The following is an 18,852-nucleotide window of genomic DNA, read 5'->3' on the forward strand; positions in this document are numbered from 1 at the left end:
AGGCTGCACTGTTCCCATGGGAAACAGGGTCAAGACTGATTTGTATATGGCTGGGTTCAACCAGGGGTAAAGTGGCAAGCAAAATAGTGATAAATAAAACCCAGTTTTGTGGCTGGGGTGAGGTTTTGAAAAGTATCAACAATCTGTCCATAATTTTAGTTTGTTCTGTTATGTTGTATTGTGTGCCCTAAGTGGCAGGGTTATGCCCAGACATGGCTGGTCCCTTGCTCACTGTGCCACCAGATTCAAGCTAGGCTGGCTGATGAAAAGTGATACTCTAAAACTGGTCTCAGGATGTGTGTTTCCTGCCCAGGGAGGACCTGGCCTGGCAGTTCAGGCTGGGCTGTTCCCTAGGGAACAGGATCAACACTGATTTGCATAAAGCTGGGCCCAAACTGGGGTGAAGTGGTGAGCAAATTAATGATGGATTAGACCCAGATCTGTGACTGGGGGTGACTGTTTGAAAAGTTTCAACACTCCGTTCAGCATTTTGTTTTGTTTTGTGATGTTGCTTTGTACGCTCTGAGTGGCAGGGGTTTGCCCAGATGTGGTTTCTTTGCTGGCTGCACCATTGGATTCAAGTTAATTAGGCTGATGAAGGTTGATACCCTGAAACTGGTTCCCAAATGCTTGTTTCCTGTCCAGGCTGGACCTAGCCTGGCAAATCAGACTGGGAAGTTCTAATGGGGGATAGTGCTAAGACTGATTTGCATACTGATGAGTCCAAACTGGGTTGATGTGGCTAGCACAATAACAATGGATGAAACACAAATCTGTGACTGGGGATAAGTGTTTGAAATCTTTCAACACTGTGTCCATCATTTTATGATGTTGCTTTGTATGCCCTAAGTGGGAGAGGTATACCCAGATGTGGGCTACTTGCTCGCTGCCCCACTAGATTCAAGCTAGCCTGGCTGAGGAAGGTGATACCCTGAAACCACTCCCAGGATGTTTTTTTTTTCCTGTTCAGGGAGGATCTGGCCTTCCAGTTCAGGCTTGACTGTTCCTATGGGGAACAGGGTCAAGGCTGATTTGCATGTGGCTATGTCCAAGCTGGGATGATGTTGCAAGCAAAATAACAATAAATTAAACCCAGATATGTGACTGAGGGTGAGTGTTTAAAAAGTTTCAACATTCTGTACATCATTGTTTTGTTTTTGTGATGTTGCTTTGTGAGCCCCGAGTGGCAGGGTATGCCCAGACCTGGGCCCCTTGCTTGCTCCACCGTTGGATTCAAGCTAGCCTGTCTGATGAAGAGTGATATCCTGAAACCATTCCCAGAAGACTTGTTTCCTATCCAGGGAGGACCTGGCCTGGCAGTTCTGGCTGGGCTGTTCTCCTAGGGAATAGGATCAAGATCGATTTTCATATGGCTGGGTTCAAACTGGGGTGATGTGACAAGCAAAATAACAATGGATTAAACCCAGATCTGCGACTGAGCGTGAGTGTTCAACAAGTTTTAACACTTCAACAATCATTTTATTTTGTTTGATGATGTTGTTTTGTGCACCCTAAATGGCAGAGGTATGCCCAAATGTGGGTCCCTTGCTCACTGCGCTACTAGATTCAAGCTAGTCTGGTTGATGAAGGGTGATACTCTTAAAACAGTCCCAGGATGCTTATTACTTGTACAGGGAAGGCCTGGCAGTTCCAGTTTGACTGTTCTCATGGGGAAAGGGTTAAGACTGATTTGTATATGGCTGTCTTCAAAGTGGGGTGATGAGGTGAGGAAAAATAACAATGGATTAAACCCAGGACTAGTTTTAGCATTCCACCCATCATTTTATTTTGTTTTGTGATGTTGCTATGTGTGCCCGAAGTGGCAGGAATATGCCCAGATGTGGGTCCCTTCCTCGTGCACCCCTGGATTCAAGTTAGCCTGGCTGATGAAGGGTGACACTCTGATACCGGTTCCAGGATGCTTGATTCCTGTTCAGGGTGGACATGTCCTGGCAATTCGGACTGCATTGTTCCAAACGGGGAACAAGTTCAAGACTGATTTGTATGTGGCTGAGTCCAAACTTGGGCGATGTGGCAAGTAAAATAACAATGGATTAAACACAGATCTGTGACTGGGGGTGAGTGTTTGAAAAATATCAACACTCTGTCCATCATTTTATTTTGTTTTATGATGTTGCTTTGCGTGTGCTAAGTGGCAGGGGTATGCCCAGATGTGGGTCCCTTCCTCACTGGATTCAAGCTAGCTTGGCTGAGAAAGGCTGATACCCTAAAACTGGTCCCAGAGTGTTAGTTTCTTGTCCATGGAGAACCTGGCCTGGCAGTTCAGACTGGACTGTTCCCATGGGGAACAGGGTAAAGAATGATTTGCATATGGACGGGTCCACACTGGGGTGATGTTGTAAGCAAAATAATGATGGATTAAATTCAGGTCTGTGACTGGGGGTGAGTGTTTTAAAAAGTTTCAACACTCCATCCATCATTTTATTTTGCTTTGTGATATTGGGTTGTGTGCCCTAAGTGCTAGGGGTATGCCCGGACATGGGTCCCTTGCTTGCTGTGCTACTGGATTTAAGCTAGCCTGGCTGATGAAGGATGATACAGTAAAACCTGTTCCAGGATGCTTGCTTCCTGTCCAGGGAATACCTGGCCTAGTAATTCCAGCTGTACTGTTCTCATGGGGGATGGGGGCTAGGTTGATATGCATATGTCTGGGTCTGAACTTGGGTGACATGGTGAGGAAAAATAACGATGGATTAAACCCCGATCTGTGACTGGGGGTGAGTGTTTGAAAAGTTTCAAAACTCTGTCCATCATTTTATTTTGTTTTGTGATGTTGCTTTGTAATGCTTTAAACATGAATATTGGTTGAGTGAACATTGCCTTCCATGACATACAAGGCAGTGTGATTAGAGGGGAGGACTCTCGCACATTTTATATCTATAACATTTTCTACTGTGGGGTTAGGATTGAGAGAGAAATGCAGACCAATCAACATCTTGCTACTCATAGAAATTCCTTTGCAACACACAACTCAGGCAATTTTAAAATTACATATGAGCCCCTAGATATCTGTAGCTCTCCTTCCCCGAGGCGGAGGCTGAGAATGATGCATTCCACAAACTAATATACCCCCAAATTGACACAGGTGACTCTTGGTAGCTCCTTTGTACCTGTTTCTTACAGGAAGTATTTTTCCCAGTTCAGCCCAACTGTTTTTTTTAACCCTTTGAGTGCTATTTGCTTCTAAGGAATAGTTTTACTTTTAATCTTTGAAGATTCACATCTCCGGTTTGCTATATTAGATTTTGGTTGTTTTGGTGGCATTTTAATAATAAAAATATTTAATATGTGTATAAACTGGTGTTGGACTTTTTGTATATTGTGTCTTACTTATTTACTGTGTTTGCATTTTTAAATGTTTTACACACCTCTCTCTTAAGTTAAGCCTGACTGCTGGTCAGCCAAGCTACCAAGGATTGAGCAAGGATTCATTTATTGAGACTTTGACTGGAAGTTATTTGTGATTGTGGTGTTATTACTAGCTGTAGGTACCACCTGCACCTAATAATAAACAATAGGGCATTTAAAAACTTTTTGGTGCAAAACTGCACTAACGCAGTTTTGCATCAAAAAGTTTAACACCGACTTACACCATTCTTGAGTGCCAGCCGGGCACCATATTTATGGAATGGTGCAAGCCGGTGCAAAGGGTTGGCTAGCGTAAAAAAAATGCATCCTAGAGGAAGGCAGTATGGAAGAAGGGGTATTTGTACCAAACAATGATGTTAGGCAGGTTATAGTAAAATAAATGACTCTATCTAGCCTAGCATCATTTTCAGATTCAAAACCATCCATACCACATGCCCACCACCCCAATGGCCAGACCAGTGGAGCAGTGTCCCCTGGGCATGGCCATTGCACCCAGTGCCTTGTAAGGGGGGGCATTTCAGGAATGGCACATCAAAATCATTTTTGTCCGGCGGAAAACTACCTTGCATCAATGAGATACAAGGTAGGTGTTCCCAGGCAAAAAATGAGTCAAAGGCCATTGTGCCTTATTTATCATCCTGTGCAAAAATCACACACAGGAGGACGAGGGCCTCAAATAATGGTGCTAAGCCTGCCTAGCATTATTTATTATTTAACGCCTGGGTCAAGGCAGGCATTAGGGAACTGTGGACCTTTTGCCAAGGTCATACACCATGGAAACAGCCCACAGGTGCCCTTCCCTGCCCACAGGTACACACCCACCCAGACGCACCCACACCTGGAGAACACCTAAGGATGGGGGACCCATCCCAGGTAAGTCCAGGTAAGTATTTTTATATTTTTTGCAAAGTGCCAATGGGGGGCTTAACTTGGAGCCCCCCAGATGGCACTGTGCCCAATGGCCATGCCCAGGGGACTTAGGTCCCCTGGGCATGGCCAATATGCTGGGGGCATGACTTCTGCCTTTACTTAGACAGGAGTCATGTCAAGGGGGGTTTTCGTGGAAATAATGACGCTAATCAGGTTAGAGTCATATTTTTTTTACTCTAACCTGACTAGCGCCATTCTTTCACGCACAACCTCCAGTTTCCCCTACGACTCCCCCACCCGGTTAGCATCAATAATTTTCATGCTAACTGGGCCTTTCCACCAACTACCATCATAGTTTAAATATGGCACCCAGCTGGCATCAAGGAATGGCGCCAGCCGCCGGTATACTTTTTGACATAAACCTGTGCTAACGCAGTTTTGCGTCAAAAAGTATAAATCAGGGCCAAAGGGGAATATTTATACTCTGTTTGCACCGGATTTGCATCATTTATTTTTACGCAAATCCGGTGCAAACTTAACTCCATATTTTGATTTTGACGCTAGTCATGTCTAGCACCAAAATATTAGAGTTAATGTCATTTTTTACCTGCAGAAAACTACCTTGCGGCAATGAGATGCAAGGTAGGCGTTCTCGGGCAAAAAAATTACTCAGAGGCCCTATCACCTTATTTATCCTCCTGTGCAAAAATCAGGCACAGGAGGAGGAGGGCCTTAAATAATGGAGCAAAGCCTGCTTAGCACCATTATTTAGCACCCGGGTCAGGGCAGGCGTAAGGGGACCTGTGGGCCTTTTTCCATGGTCACAGACTCTGGAAACAGCCCACAGGTGCCCTTCCCTGCCCCCAGGGACACCACCACCCACCCGTACCCACACCTGGAGGACACGGAAGGATAGGGAAACCCATCCCAGTTAAGTCCAGGTAAGTATTTTTATTTGTTTTGCAAAGTGCCAAAGGGGGGCCTAACTTGGTCCCCTGGGCATGGCCATTGGGCTGGGGGACATGACTTCTATTTTTACTCAGACAGAAGTCATGTCCATGGGGTTTGTGCATGGAAATAATTACGCTAATCAGGTTAGAGTCATTTTTTTTTACTCTATCCTGACTTGCGTCATTCCTTCACGCACAACCACCAGTTTTCCCTACGCCTCTCTCACCCGTTTAGCGTCAATAATTTTGATGCTGACTGGGCCCTACCCCCAGCTAGTGCCATAGCTTAAATATGACGCCAGGCTGGCGTCCAGGAATGGCAGTAGCCAGCGGTATACTTTTTGACACAAACCTGTGCTAACACAGGTTTGTGTCAAAAAGTATAAATCAGGGCCAGATTCTTTGCTAAAATCAGGTGCCTCTTGGGCAGGTTCTGAGCTTTACTACACTCATACTATATTACGGGAGAAGCCTGTATTACCCACACTCTTTGCTCTCTATCCAGCAAGTTATTCATATATCAGTTGCTTTTCATAACCAAGCATATTGCTCAATCTCTAGATGAGTTAGTCCTGGTGTACAAGTGCCTTTTTAGATGACTGAGCTCAAATTCAAAGCATCAGGTTCTTTAATTCAACTATACTGTAAGTAGATCTTTTATAGGGCAATGAGCTATGGAGATCCTGGATTTTCGGAGCAGGCCACCTGTAGGAAAGTGCCATCTTCCTTGGCATGTTACCCCCATTTTTACCTGTATGTCAGTATGTTTTTGCCTGTCTCACTGGGATTCTGCTGGTCAGGACCCCAGTGCTCATAGTTTATGGCCTAATGTGTGTGTTGGGGTAGTGCTTGACTGTGTCACTGAGGCTCTGCTAAACAGAAATTCAGTGTTTATGCACTCTCTGCTTTTAAATTTGTCACTGTAAGCTAGTGACTTCATTTACCAATGTCAGTTGGCACACTGGACCCCCCTTATAAGTCCCTAGTATATGGTACCTAGATACCCAGGGCATTGGGGATCCAGGAGATCCATATGGGCCGCAGCATTTCTTTTGCCACCCATAGGGAGCTCAGAGAAACCCTTGCACAGGCCTGCCATTGCAGCCTGCGTGAAATAATGCACATGTTATTTCACAGCCATTTTCACTTCACTTAAGTAACTTATAAGTCACCTATATGTCTAACCTTCACTTGCTGAGGGTTAGGTGCAAAACTACTAAGTGTGAGGGCACCCTTGCACTAGCAAAGGTGCTCACACATAGATGAGGGCAATTTCCCCAGACTGTGTGAGTGCGGGGACACCATTCCACCTGTGCACTACATATAGGTCAATACCTATATTTAGCTTCACAATGGTAACTCCGAATATGGCCATGTAACATGTCTACGATCATGGAATTGTCCCCCATTCCAAATCTGGTATTGGGGAGCCAATTCCATGCATCCTGGGAGCTCCATGATGGACCCCCAGTACTGCCAAACCAGCTCTCTGAGGCTTGCACTGCAGCTACAGCTGCTGCCACCTCATAGACAGGGTTCTGCCCTCCTGCGGTCTGGGCAGCCCAGTCCCAGGAAGGCAGAACAAAGCATTTCCTCTGAGAACAGTGTGTTACACCCTCTCCCTTTGGAAATCGGTGTTGCAGGCTGGGGAGTTGTAGCCTCCCCCAGCCCCTGGACATGCTTTGAAGGGAACAGATGGTGCCCTCCTTGCATACGCCAGTCTACACTGGTTCAGGGACCCCTTGTCCCCTGCTCTGGGATGAAACTGTACAAAGGAAAGGAGAGTGACCACTCCCCTGTCCATCACTGCCCTAGGGGTGGTGCCAAGAGCACCTCCAGTCTGTCCCAGACTTCAGCCATCTTGCTTTACAAGGTGTGGGGGCACTCTGGAGGCCTCTGAGTGGCCAGTGCCAGCAGGTGATGTCAGAGTCCCCTCCTTATAGGTCCATACCTGATAAGGTAGCCAATGCCCCTCTCAGGGCTAATAGGGTCTCTCCAGTGGGTTCTCTCCAGATTCTGCTTGCAAGTTTCCTTCAGTAAACCTCTGCAACAACTTCAGCTTCCTTTGACTTCGGATCAACCGCAGCCTGCTTCTAGAAACAATGTAACTGAAACAAAGTATCCACAAGAGATACCTTTCTTCAGTAACCACATCAACTGAAACAGTTTCAATGGTGTGCACGCTCTGGGGACTCCCTGTCTTCATCCTGCACCAGAAGGACCAAAGAATTCTCCCTTGGGGTGATAGAGTCACTCCCCTGCTCCAGCAGGCACCTTCCAAGACGACGACCAGTACCCTTGGACTCCTCTCACAGCAACGAGCGTGACCCATAAGGACACAGAGGGTGGACATCATTGACATAGACTGTCCTGAGGTCCTGCTGATGCAATTTGGATGAGGTAAGACCTTGCTTTCCCAGAGAGCGACGGTACCCCGTGCCATGTGTCTTCTGTGCACTATTTGCAAAATTCCTTCATGTACAGCCTGACCCAGTTCCACAGCACTCATCCTACAACACTCAACTCGCTGAGTTGTTCTCCGGCGGCGTGGGACCTTTGTTTGTTGTGCTGCATCAACTGCATTTTGCATCTCCTTTGTCCTCATGTCCTGGGACCTCCGAGGGTGCTGGCTGGTATCCTGAGGGTCCTCTGAAGTGCTGAGAGCCCCCTATTCCTCCTCACACAGAGTTGAGGTCCCCAGGTCCCTCCTGGGTCCATCCAGCACCATTTTGATGCAAAACTCACTTTTTTCGTAGCCAAGGCTTGTCGGTGACTTCCAACATGAAATCACATCTGCAACGACCTTCATACCATGGGACATTTTTTGCATCATGCAGGAACCCGCTGGCATCTTCCTAAGGTGCATTTCTGTAGTCTTCTACTAACCAGGGACTCTTCTTTTGCATCCTCTTCTGGGTTGGCAGGGGCTCCTGTCCTTCCTGGAACTTCTTTCAACTTCTGGACTTGGTCTCCTTCCTTTGCAGGTTTTCAGGTCCAGGAAACCAGCAGTTGTTCTTTGCAGACTTGGTTGGCTGCTCCAAAATCCCAATTTAAAGGTGTAGTGTGGCCCAAGGAAACTTGCAGTACTTTACTCCTGCTTTTCTGGGCTAAAGGGTGGGGTAATTTACTTACCTTTACTGTATTTTTACTCTCCCAGCGATTCTGCACACACTACACTTGTCTGGGGGAAATTTGTGATTCGCATTCCACTTTCTTAGTATAGGGTTTGTGTTGCCCCAAGACCTGTTTTCTCCCATTGCGAACTATAGTGTTTCCTATTGTTTGCATTGTTCTGTGACTATTTACTTGTCTAATTTTGGCGTATAGTGTATATATTGTGTATAATACTTACCTCCAGAAGGAGTATTGTCTCCAAGATATTTTTGGTACAGTGTCACCCAAATAACTACCTTTATTTTTGGTAGCACTGGATATTGTCTTTACTTGTGTATAAGTACTGTGTAACTATAAGTGGCATTGCAGTAGCCTAAACTGCTCTGCTATAGCTACCCCTATCAGCCTGAGCTGCTAGAACACTACTACATTTCATTAACAAGAGAAACCTGGACCTGGTATAATTTGTAAGTACCCAAGGTACCCACTACATATCAGGCCAGCCTCCTACAGCACCCCATAGACATTTTTCCAAGTGGTGGAGAGAGTGACAATGAGGACTTCAATTGATAATTAAAGAGTTCAGTTTTCAGCAAAATGTGCAGTCCCCTTTGTATGAATGTTGTACTGACTTAAACAACATCCAAGGATGATATACTTGAAGAAGCTGAGCTCATTTTGGCTCTTAAGGAAGAAAATGTGATTGAGGGAGCCCATTAAGATCTATTAGCAAGTTACTGAGGGCTGCATAAACTACTGAGAAGTGCAGGTTTGGTTTATTTATGAGATTATCTTGTGCACAGTGACTTTAAAGTGTTATATTTCATCCATTCCAGGATGATATGAAAATCAATTGCAAGCAGCCATATGTTTACTATTTTTTAATAGTAGAACTGTCTAGTAACTTGGATTAATTTATTCACTGATTTGTGGCACTGCTGCGGTGATTACCATGCTGAGATGCTGGATTCAGCATTAAGAAACAATTTTTACTATGTGTGTTTTACTCACGTGCACAGCATATCTATTGTTATGAATACTGCGTTGACCAAACAGCTGAAATGCATTCTATGTTGAAATTTGCCTGTGTCAATAATCACTCTTGTGTCCTGAGTACAGGCTTTCTCTTTATTGGGAGAAGATTTGGTAAATGTTAAAGGAATAAGCAATAGCACCTCTCTTTGCACCACTAGCGATCTGGAGCACATCAGCAACTGCAACCTTTTGGATGAAATACATATTTGTGTGTGTGTTCATAACATTCTATTGTTATGTGTATGTGTATAGTGGGTTATATGAAACACAGAAAGAGTAGAAGAACAAGAGGAACATCAAGAGGAATAGTATAACATAACTATAACAAAATGTCCTCTCCCTCTCAACCTTTAGTTTTTGTTTTGATTAGCTTCATTGTTTCAAAAAAGTACAAATTGAAGTTAAACAGCTATGCACAATCTTTTACAGATATCTTGATTTAAAGCCAGTCCCTTATTTAACCCTCCTACGCACAATTTTTGCCCTGTACAGAAGTAATTGTGTTTAGGTGAGACCTTAACAAGGTCCCTCATTACAACCCTGGTGGTCTTGAGACCGCAAGGGCTGCGGTGGCGGTGGAACCTCAGTCAATGTGGCGGTCCAGCCTCCACACTTACTTCTGTGGTGGTTGTGCCACAGTCGGACCGCCAGCACTGCCACTTCTCCACTGGAAGGGCTGGCTGTCCTAATCCACCAAGGCATCACTGCGAGCAGCGCTGCCCTGGGGATTACTACCCCCCTTTCCGCCAGCTTTTACATATCGGTAACACTGCCATGTAAAGCCTGGCAGAGACAGGGTGGAGAGGGCCCCATGGGGCCCCCTGCACTGCCCATGCACTTGGCAGGGGCAGTGCAGGGGCCCCCATGGCCAGCCCCAGAGCGCTTTTTACTGTCTGCTTGGCAGACAGTGAAAAGTGCGATGGGTGCTGGTGCACACTAGGCACCCCAAAATTGCCACTGGCTCAATTATTAGATGGTATCAATGTTGTGGGCTGCTCCGTCTGCTGGCCCAGTGGGAAACTCATAATAGGGGTCAGGGGAAGGGGACCACACTGGCGGTATCCTGACTGCAGGAGTTTGACGAACTGCCTTTTCCGTCCACCGAAGACTTAGGGCCTGATTCTAACTTTGGAGGACGGTGTTAAACCGTCCCAAAAGTGGCGGATATACCACCTACCGTATTACGAGTTCCATAGGATATAATGGACTCGTAATACGGTAAGTGGTATATCCGCCACTTTTGGGACGGTTTAACACCGTCCTCCAAAGTTAGAATCAGGCCCTTAATAAGGGCCAAAGTGTTAGTGCTATAAATAATTTTACAGAAACAAAGGGCCTGAATACGACCTTGGTGGATGGGATAATCAGTCACAAATGTGAAGGCTATCCAGACCCGCCATATTACAAATTCCATTACAACCTAAGGATCTTGTCAAACAGCGGGCGGGATATCCATCATGTTCGTGACAGAATATCCCATCCACCAATGTCGTTATCAGGCCCACAGTCTTACACACATGTATAAAGATGCACAGAAACTTACAACCTCATGCACACATATGTACGCTATCTCACCCAGACATGTACAAAGAGACACAGAGATACAAAGGAACATTTACATATATTCACAGCCTCTCATGTAAACACAGAAGAACATCATTTCACACTTAATAATATACAACAAACACATATAGACACAAATTCTTACACATTATCACACGTATGCACACACACACACACATAAATATTTTAAAACTAATCTTATAGTTGGGCCTGGTAATAACATTTTACTTTTATGAAAATAGAAGCACTCACGTAACATTATAGTTAGGTTAGAATGTCAGTTTAAATGTAATATTTTAAACTAAAAAATACACTGAAATGTACTGGTTATAGTTACCAGAGCTACCTATAACTTATGCCCCTGCAATGCACAGCTTATGACCCCACATATTACATCACTTGTGACATATTCAGTGACATCACTGACATTACTGCTGACATCGTAAATGACATCATTAATGCATCACAAATGATATCACTGATGATATCCAATGAGTGTGACGGTTTGTTATACCCTTATCAGAGTGGCAGGTTTTCATCAAGGTTGTTCTGCCCTATTGTAAGGAAATGCCTCCTTGGCATGGTTACCCCCTGACTTTTTGCCTTTGCTGATGCTATGTTTTGAATTGAAAGTGTGCTGAGGCCTGCTAACCAGGCCCCAGCACCAGTGTTCTTTCCCTAACCTGTACTTTTGTATCCACAATTGGCACACCCTGGCATCCAGATAAGTCCCTTGTAACTGGTACCTCTGGTACCAAGGGCCCTGATGCCAGGTAAGGTCTCTAAGGGCTGCAGCATGTCTTATGCCACCCTGGAGACCCCTCACTCAACACAGACACACTGCTTGCCAGCTTGTGTGTGCTGGTGAGAACAAAATGAGTAAGTCGACATGGCACTCCCCTCAGGGTGCCATGCCAGCCTCTCACTGCCTATGCAAGTATAGATAAGTCACCCCTCTAGCAGGCCTTACAGCCCTAAGGCAGGGTGCACTATACCATAGGTGAGGGCACCAGTGCATGAGCACTGTGCCCCTACAGTGTCTAAGCCAAACCTTAGACATTGTAAGTGCAGGGTAGCTATAAGAGTATATGGTCTGGGAGTCTGTCAAACACGAACTCCACAGCACCATAATGGCTACACTGAAAACTGGGAAGTTTGGTATCAAACTTCTCAGCACAATAAATGCACACTGATGCCAGTGTACATTTTATTGTGAAACACACCCCAGAGGGCACCTTAGAGGTGCCCCTGAAACCTTAACCAACTATCTGTGTAGGCTGACTGGTTCCAGCAGCCTGCCACACTAGAGACATGTTGCTGGCCCCATGGGGAGAGTGCCTTTGTCACTCTGAGGCCAGTAACAAAGCCTGCACTGGGTGGAGATGCTAACACCTCCCCCAGGCAGGAGCTGTAACACCTGGCGGTGAGCCTCAAAGGCTCACCCCTTTGTTCCAGCACCGCAGGACACTCCAGCTAGTGGAGTTGCCCGCCCCCTCCGGCCACGGCCCTCACTTTTGGCGGCAAGGCCGGAGAAAATAATGAGAAAAACAAGGAGGAGTCACTGGCCAGTCAGGACAGCCCCTAAGGTGTCCTGAGCTGAAGTGACTCTAACTTTTAGAAATCCTCCATCTTGCAGATGGAGGATTCCCCCAATAGGATTAGGGATGTGACCCCCTCCCCTTGGGAGGAGGCACAAAGAGGGTGTACTCACCCTCAGGGCTAGTAGCCATTGGCTACTAACCCCCCAGACCTAAACACGCCCTTAAATTTAGTATTTAAGGGCTTCCCTGAACCTAAGAATTTAGATTCCTGAAACTACAAGAAGAAGAGGACTGATGAGCTGAAAAACCCCTGCAGAGGAAGAACAGAAGACACCAACTGCCTTGGCCCTAGACTTACCGGCCTGTCTCCTGCCTTCCAAAGAAACCTGCTCCAGCGAGGCTTTCCAAGGGACCAGCGACCTCTGAATCCTCTGAGGACTGCCCTGCTTCAAGAAAGACAAGAAACTCCCGAGGACAGCGGCACTGCTCCAAAAGAACTGCAACTTTGTTTCAAGGAGCAGATTTAAAGACCCCTGCAACTCCCCGCAAGAAGCGTGAGACTTGCAACACTGCACCCGGCGACCCCGACTCGACTGGTGGAGAACCAACACCTCAGGGAGGACCCTCCGGCGACTCCAAGACTGTGAGTAACCAAAGTTGTCCCCCCTGAGCCCCCACAGCAACGCCTGCAGAGGGAATCCCGAGGCTCCCCCTGACCGCGACTGCCTGAACTCCATTTCCCGACGGCTGGAAAAGACCCTGCACCCGCAGCCCCAAGCACCGGAAGGAACGGAACTCCTGTGCAGGAGTGACCCCCAGGAGGCCCTCTCCCTTGCCCAGGTGGTGGCTATCCTGAGGAGCCCCCCCCTTGCCTGCCTGCATCGCTGAAGAGACCCCTTGGTCTCCCATAGGAAACTATTGGAAACCCGACGCGTGTTCCCACACTGCACCCGGGCGCCCCTGCGCTGCTGAGGGTGTACTTTTTGTGCTGACTCGTGTCCCCCCCGGTGCCTTACAAAACCCCCCTGGTCTGCCCTCCGAAGACGCGGGTACCTACCTGCTGGCAGACTGGAACCGGGGCACCCCCTTCTCTCCATTGAAGCCTATGTGTTTTGGGCACCTCTTTGACCTTTGCACCTGACCGGCCCTGAGCTGCTGGTGTGATAACTTTGGGGTTGCTCTGAACCCCCAACGGTGGGCTACTTTGGACCCCAATCTCAAACCTCCCCAGGAACTGTGAAAATTGCACTGTGTCCACTTTTAAAACAGCTATTTGTGTTTTATGTGAAAAGTATATATGCTACTGTAATTATTCAAAGTTCCTAAAGTACTTACCTGCAATACCTTTCAAATGAGATATTACATGTAGAATTTGAACCTGTGGTTCTTAAAATAAACTAAGAAAATATATTTTTCTACAACAAAACCTATTGGCTGGAATTGTCTCTGAGTGTGTGTTCCTCATTTATTGCCTGTGTGTATGTACAACAAATGCTTAACACTACTCCTTTGATAAGCCTACTGCTCGACCACACTACCACAAAATAGAGCATTAGTATTATCTCTTTTTGCCACTATCTTACCTCTAAGGGGAACCCTTGGACTCTGTGCATGCTATTCCTTACTTTGAAATAGCACATACAGAGCCAACTTCCTACACCTATATTTTCAATAGCCTTTTTACTGCTTGTTGGTGTAAGCTTTTCCAACATGATTGTCCTCCTAAGGCGTCTTGGGTGTGGTTCAACTTAATTCCATTGGCAGCACATATATTATTATATCCCACAAGGTCTTCTTCGGTTTCATGCTGCACTATCGCACCTGGTGAATCACGGTATCGAGGTGCCACGCCAATAATTTAAAAAAATATATTTTTGCTCCTTCACAGGAAAACAGTTGTCACTCCTTCATGGAACTGTTGCTTCCAAAGATAATTTAATAATGACATGAAAGCAGTAATGCATTTCGGCGCAGAGGCCCAAGTTTATACTTGGGTTGCGTTGAATCAGTGTCATTTTTTTACGCTAATTCAGAGCAAGCCTATCTCCATACTTATACTTTGGCACTAGACACATCTAGCGCTAAAGTTATGGAGTTAACATCATTTTCTGGACATGAAAAGCTACCTTGTGTCAATGAGATGCCCCCTGTGCTTAAATCCAGCATGGGGGGGTTGGGTGTCTTAAAGAATGGTGCTAAGCTTGCTTAGGTCGCCTGGGTATGGGCAGGCGTAAGGGGACCTGTAGGCATATTCCCATGGTCAGAGACCATGGAAAGTGCCCACAGCTGCCCTTCCCTGGACCCAGGAACACCCCTACCACCCACACCAAAGGGACACCACAGGATGGGAGACCCATCCCAGGTAAGTCCCGGTAAGTATTTTTTTTCCCCACTTGGGGGCCCTGACATGGGGCCCCCTGCACGGCGCTGGCCCTAATGGCCATGCCCAGGGGACATTCGTCCCCTGATCATGGCCATTGGGGTGGTGGGTATGGCTCCTGTCTTTACTAAGACATGAGCCATGTTCGAAGGGGGTTGTGCACCAGAAAATGGCGCTCCACTGCTTAGAGGCATTTTTCTGCCTCTAAACAGTGTAGCAGCATAATTCAGCGCACAAGCCCTGGTGTCCCATACACCTTCCCCTCCCTGTTAGCGTCCTTTCGAAGGACGCTAACAGGGCATTAGCGCCGGATAGCACCATTCCATAAATATGGCACCCGGTCGGCATCTTGGAATGGCGCTAACCAGCGCTATACTTTTTCACACAAAACCGTGCTCACGCAATTTTGCGTGAAAAACTATAAATCTGGCCCAGACTGCCTTATTCAAACAGACATTCAAACAGACATTTAAAAAAAACAAGGAGCTTCACTACAAGATGTTACTCTAAAAGGATAAACACATAATATATCGAACCAGCAGGTAGATCCTAATCCTTGGCTCTCAAGATTATCAAACACATTATTTATTGTGACCTTTCCAGTGTGCCCTACATGTCCACAAACCATAATTGTTTAAAGTAGATACTTAGGCCCTGATTTACTACTTTTTGGTGCAAAACTGCACAAATGCAGTTTTGCACCAAAAAGTTTAGCTTTGACTTACACCATTTCTGTGCACCAGCCGAGCACCATATTTATAGAATGGTGTTACCGGTGATAGGGTAAGCTAGCGTAAATAAATGACATTAGTCGGGTGGGGCTGGCGGAATGGAAAAACAGGGTTTTGCACCCAAAAATGACGTTAGGCAAGTTAGAGTAAAAAAATATACCTCTAACTGGCCTTGAGTCATTTTCTGACTCAAAACCATCCATACCACATGCCCCGTGTCTTAGAAAAGACAGGAGTCATGCCCACCACCCCAATGGCCAGTACAGGTCACCAGCGTCCCCTGGGCATGGCCAATGCACCCAGTGCCATGTAGGGGGCACATTTCAGGGCCCCCAATTGCACTTTCAAAACAAATACTTACCTGTACTCACCTATACTTACCTGGGATGGGGTTCCCCATCATCCACTGTCCCTCTGGTGTGGGTGCGGGTGTCCCTGGGGCCTGGGGAGGACACCTGTGGGCTTATCCATGGTGTTCCACCGTGGAAATAGGCCCACAGGTCAAATAACGCCTGCCCTGACCCAGGAGTTATAAAATGGTGGAAAGCAAACTTTACACCATTTTTTGACCCCTCCTCCCCCGTGCATATTTGCATGGGAGAATAAATAAGGCGCTAGGGCCTTAGAGTAATTTCTTGCCCGGGCACGCCTACCTTGCATCTCATTGATGCAAGGTAGTATTCCGCAGGCAAAAAAGGACTTTAACTCCAATATTTTAGCACTAGGCATGTGTAGCACCAACATATAAATATGGAGTTAGATTTGTGCTGGATTTGCATTAAAAAAAATGCAAATCCAGCGCAAACAGAGTATAAATATGCCCAAGTTGGCACTGTGCAGATAGCAATCAAATATAAGTGCCCTTGTTATTGTAACTGCAATATCAATGTAAATAAATGCCAAATGGACATTATACCTTGTTCAAACAAACATAAGTACAATTGTTGATTCCACTGTAATAATAACATATGGAATCAAAGATATAATAACATGCTCATTGTTGATTCTCGCTCCCACCGTTCAAAAATAGGATCAATTGGGCAAACATAATGAATTGAGAGATGTTGCCCTTATATTTTCATCCCTTATTTGGAAACTAAGGGCCTGATTTATATTTTTTGGTGCTGCATTTGCATCATTTTTTTACCACTTTTCCATCAAACAATGATGCAAATGCGGCATTAAAAAAGTATAAATCAGGCCATATACATAACGATAGGGTAATGTAAATGAACTCTAAGTGACATGTATTAACCCCTTCTGTGCCGGGCACGTCATGGTTACCTCCCGCGTCTCAGCACTCCTGTACCGAGGCCTTAACCATTAGGTCCTGGCACCAGCCCCTTACCTTTCCCTCAATGCCTCTTTCAGCATTCCTGATGACCGAAGGCACTGTGATCGGGCAGCAGGAGTGTCTCTAGACACCATGGATTTATTTTTGTGTGTATTACATGTGGGGTGAACGGCTCCTTGGGCAAGGGTCACTCCCTTTAAGGGAACATATTGTTTATCATCATTTCTGATCCCCTTGGGGGCAGATCCGCCTATTACTTTTAGGCCCATCTGCCCCCAAGGGGGGCATAAGCCACAAAGACGCCAGGGATTTTTTTCTTTGTTTTTTTTTGGTGGAGGTGGCCCCTTGTGCAAGGGTCACCCCCCGAAAAGTGGGCACAGAACTGTTGCCCATTTCTGCTCCCTCTGGGAGAGATCGTCCTATTTTTTTTTTTAGGTCTTTCTGCCCACAAGGGGCCACCAGGAATTTTTTTAGATTTGTTTTTTTTGTGTTGTGTTGGCCCCTTGGGCAAGGGTCACTCCCAAAGGGGGTACAGAACTGTTGCCCAATCCCACCCCCTTGGGGGCCGATCTGACTATTTTTTTAGGCCCACCCCCCCCCCCCAAGGAGGAAAGAAGGCACTTAGGCACCAGGTATCGTTTGTGTGTGTTGTTTATTTTGGGAGGTGGCCCCTTGGGCAAGGGTTGCTCCTTATGGTGGCACATTACTAAGGGCCATTTCTGCTCCCCTTGGGGGCAGATCGGACAATTCTTTTTAGGTCCATCTTCCCCCAAGGGGGCAGAATCCACTAATATGCCGTGGATAGTTTTTGTTTTTTGTTTTTTTGGGTGTGGAGCAACCACTTGGGCACAGGTCGCCCCCCAAAGGGGGCACTTGACTGTTGGACATTTCTGCCCCCCTTAGTAGGAGATTCAACTTATTTTTTAGGCCCATCTGCCCCTGACAGGGGCAGAAACTAAAAGTCAACAGGGGCAATTTCTAAATGTTTGGTGGCAGGGTGTTTGTCAACTGGCAAAGTATTTACATTTGTGAATATAACAATTTATTTTTCCATTTTGTTCTAGTTGAAAGCTTTTGCTTCCTTTGCTGTGACTCCTTGCGCTTTGGGCAGTGGTTGACCTGCAGTTTGCGCAGTTGCATGTTTTTGGTAAGAAAAAACAATTTACTCCAAACGAGTATTGTTGCTGTGCATGAATGACATTTTTGTAAGTGGTGTACTAAATGTAGGATTGTGTGTGAAATTGTCCTTAGAGTTGTGCAAAATGATATTTGTGTGGTCTTATGTCTAATATTCTTTTCTTTTTTCTTTTTAGTGGGATTTCATTGGTGATTGCTGTGTCTGTGCAGAGTAGTTGTTGGTAAGTCCAGCTTTTTCAGGCAAGTGATTGGTATAGTATTTGTGTTTATAACTCTTTGTGATAAAGCCACACTTTGTTTCATACTTATCTTATAAAGTGTTGATTCTTGGTGGTGCATTTGTCAAGTTACTTTTCATCGGTTGGATCATGGCTACCCGCAGGATGACCGCTCAGCAGTTTGTTGGCATGCTTTTTGAGTCGTCTTCTGACCATGATTATGAGACTGACTCAGGCATTTGAGGCAGAGGAGGAAGTGCAAGATTCTGCCAGTGGATTTTCGTTCCAAGAGGAATCATCTCATGATTGCCCCACTCTCAGTGCAGATGAAGTGACTTTGTTAGAGGAGGATATTGATATGACAATAGTGCAAGAGCCTGGGGCTGAAAGGTTTCCCATTTAAAGACCTGAAATCTTGGTTGCCCCAAATATGGATCAGCCAGAGTTGCCTGCCTTCAATGGTCTCCCAGGGTGTAGAGTCAATACAGAAAACGTTTTGCCTATCAATTTCTTTCAGTTTTTTATGGATGATGTATTTTTGGAAGAGATTGTTGAACAGACTAATTTCTATGCTGAGCAGTATTTGAGGGCAACAGTGCCAAACCTAAGCCACACTCTAGAGCTACCCA

This window comes from Pleurodeles waltl, chromosome 8 (assembly GCF_031143425.1).
Source record: "Pleurodeles waltl isolate 20211129_DDA chromosome 8, aPleWal1.hap1.20221129, whole genome shotgun sequence".
Classification (NCBI taxonomy): domain Eukaryota; kingdom Metazoa; phylum Chordata; class Amphibia; order Caudata; family Salamandridae; genus Pleurodeles; species Pleurodeles waltl.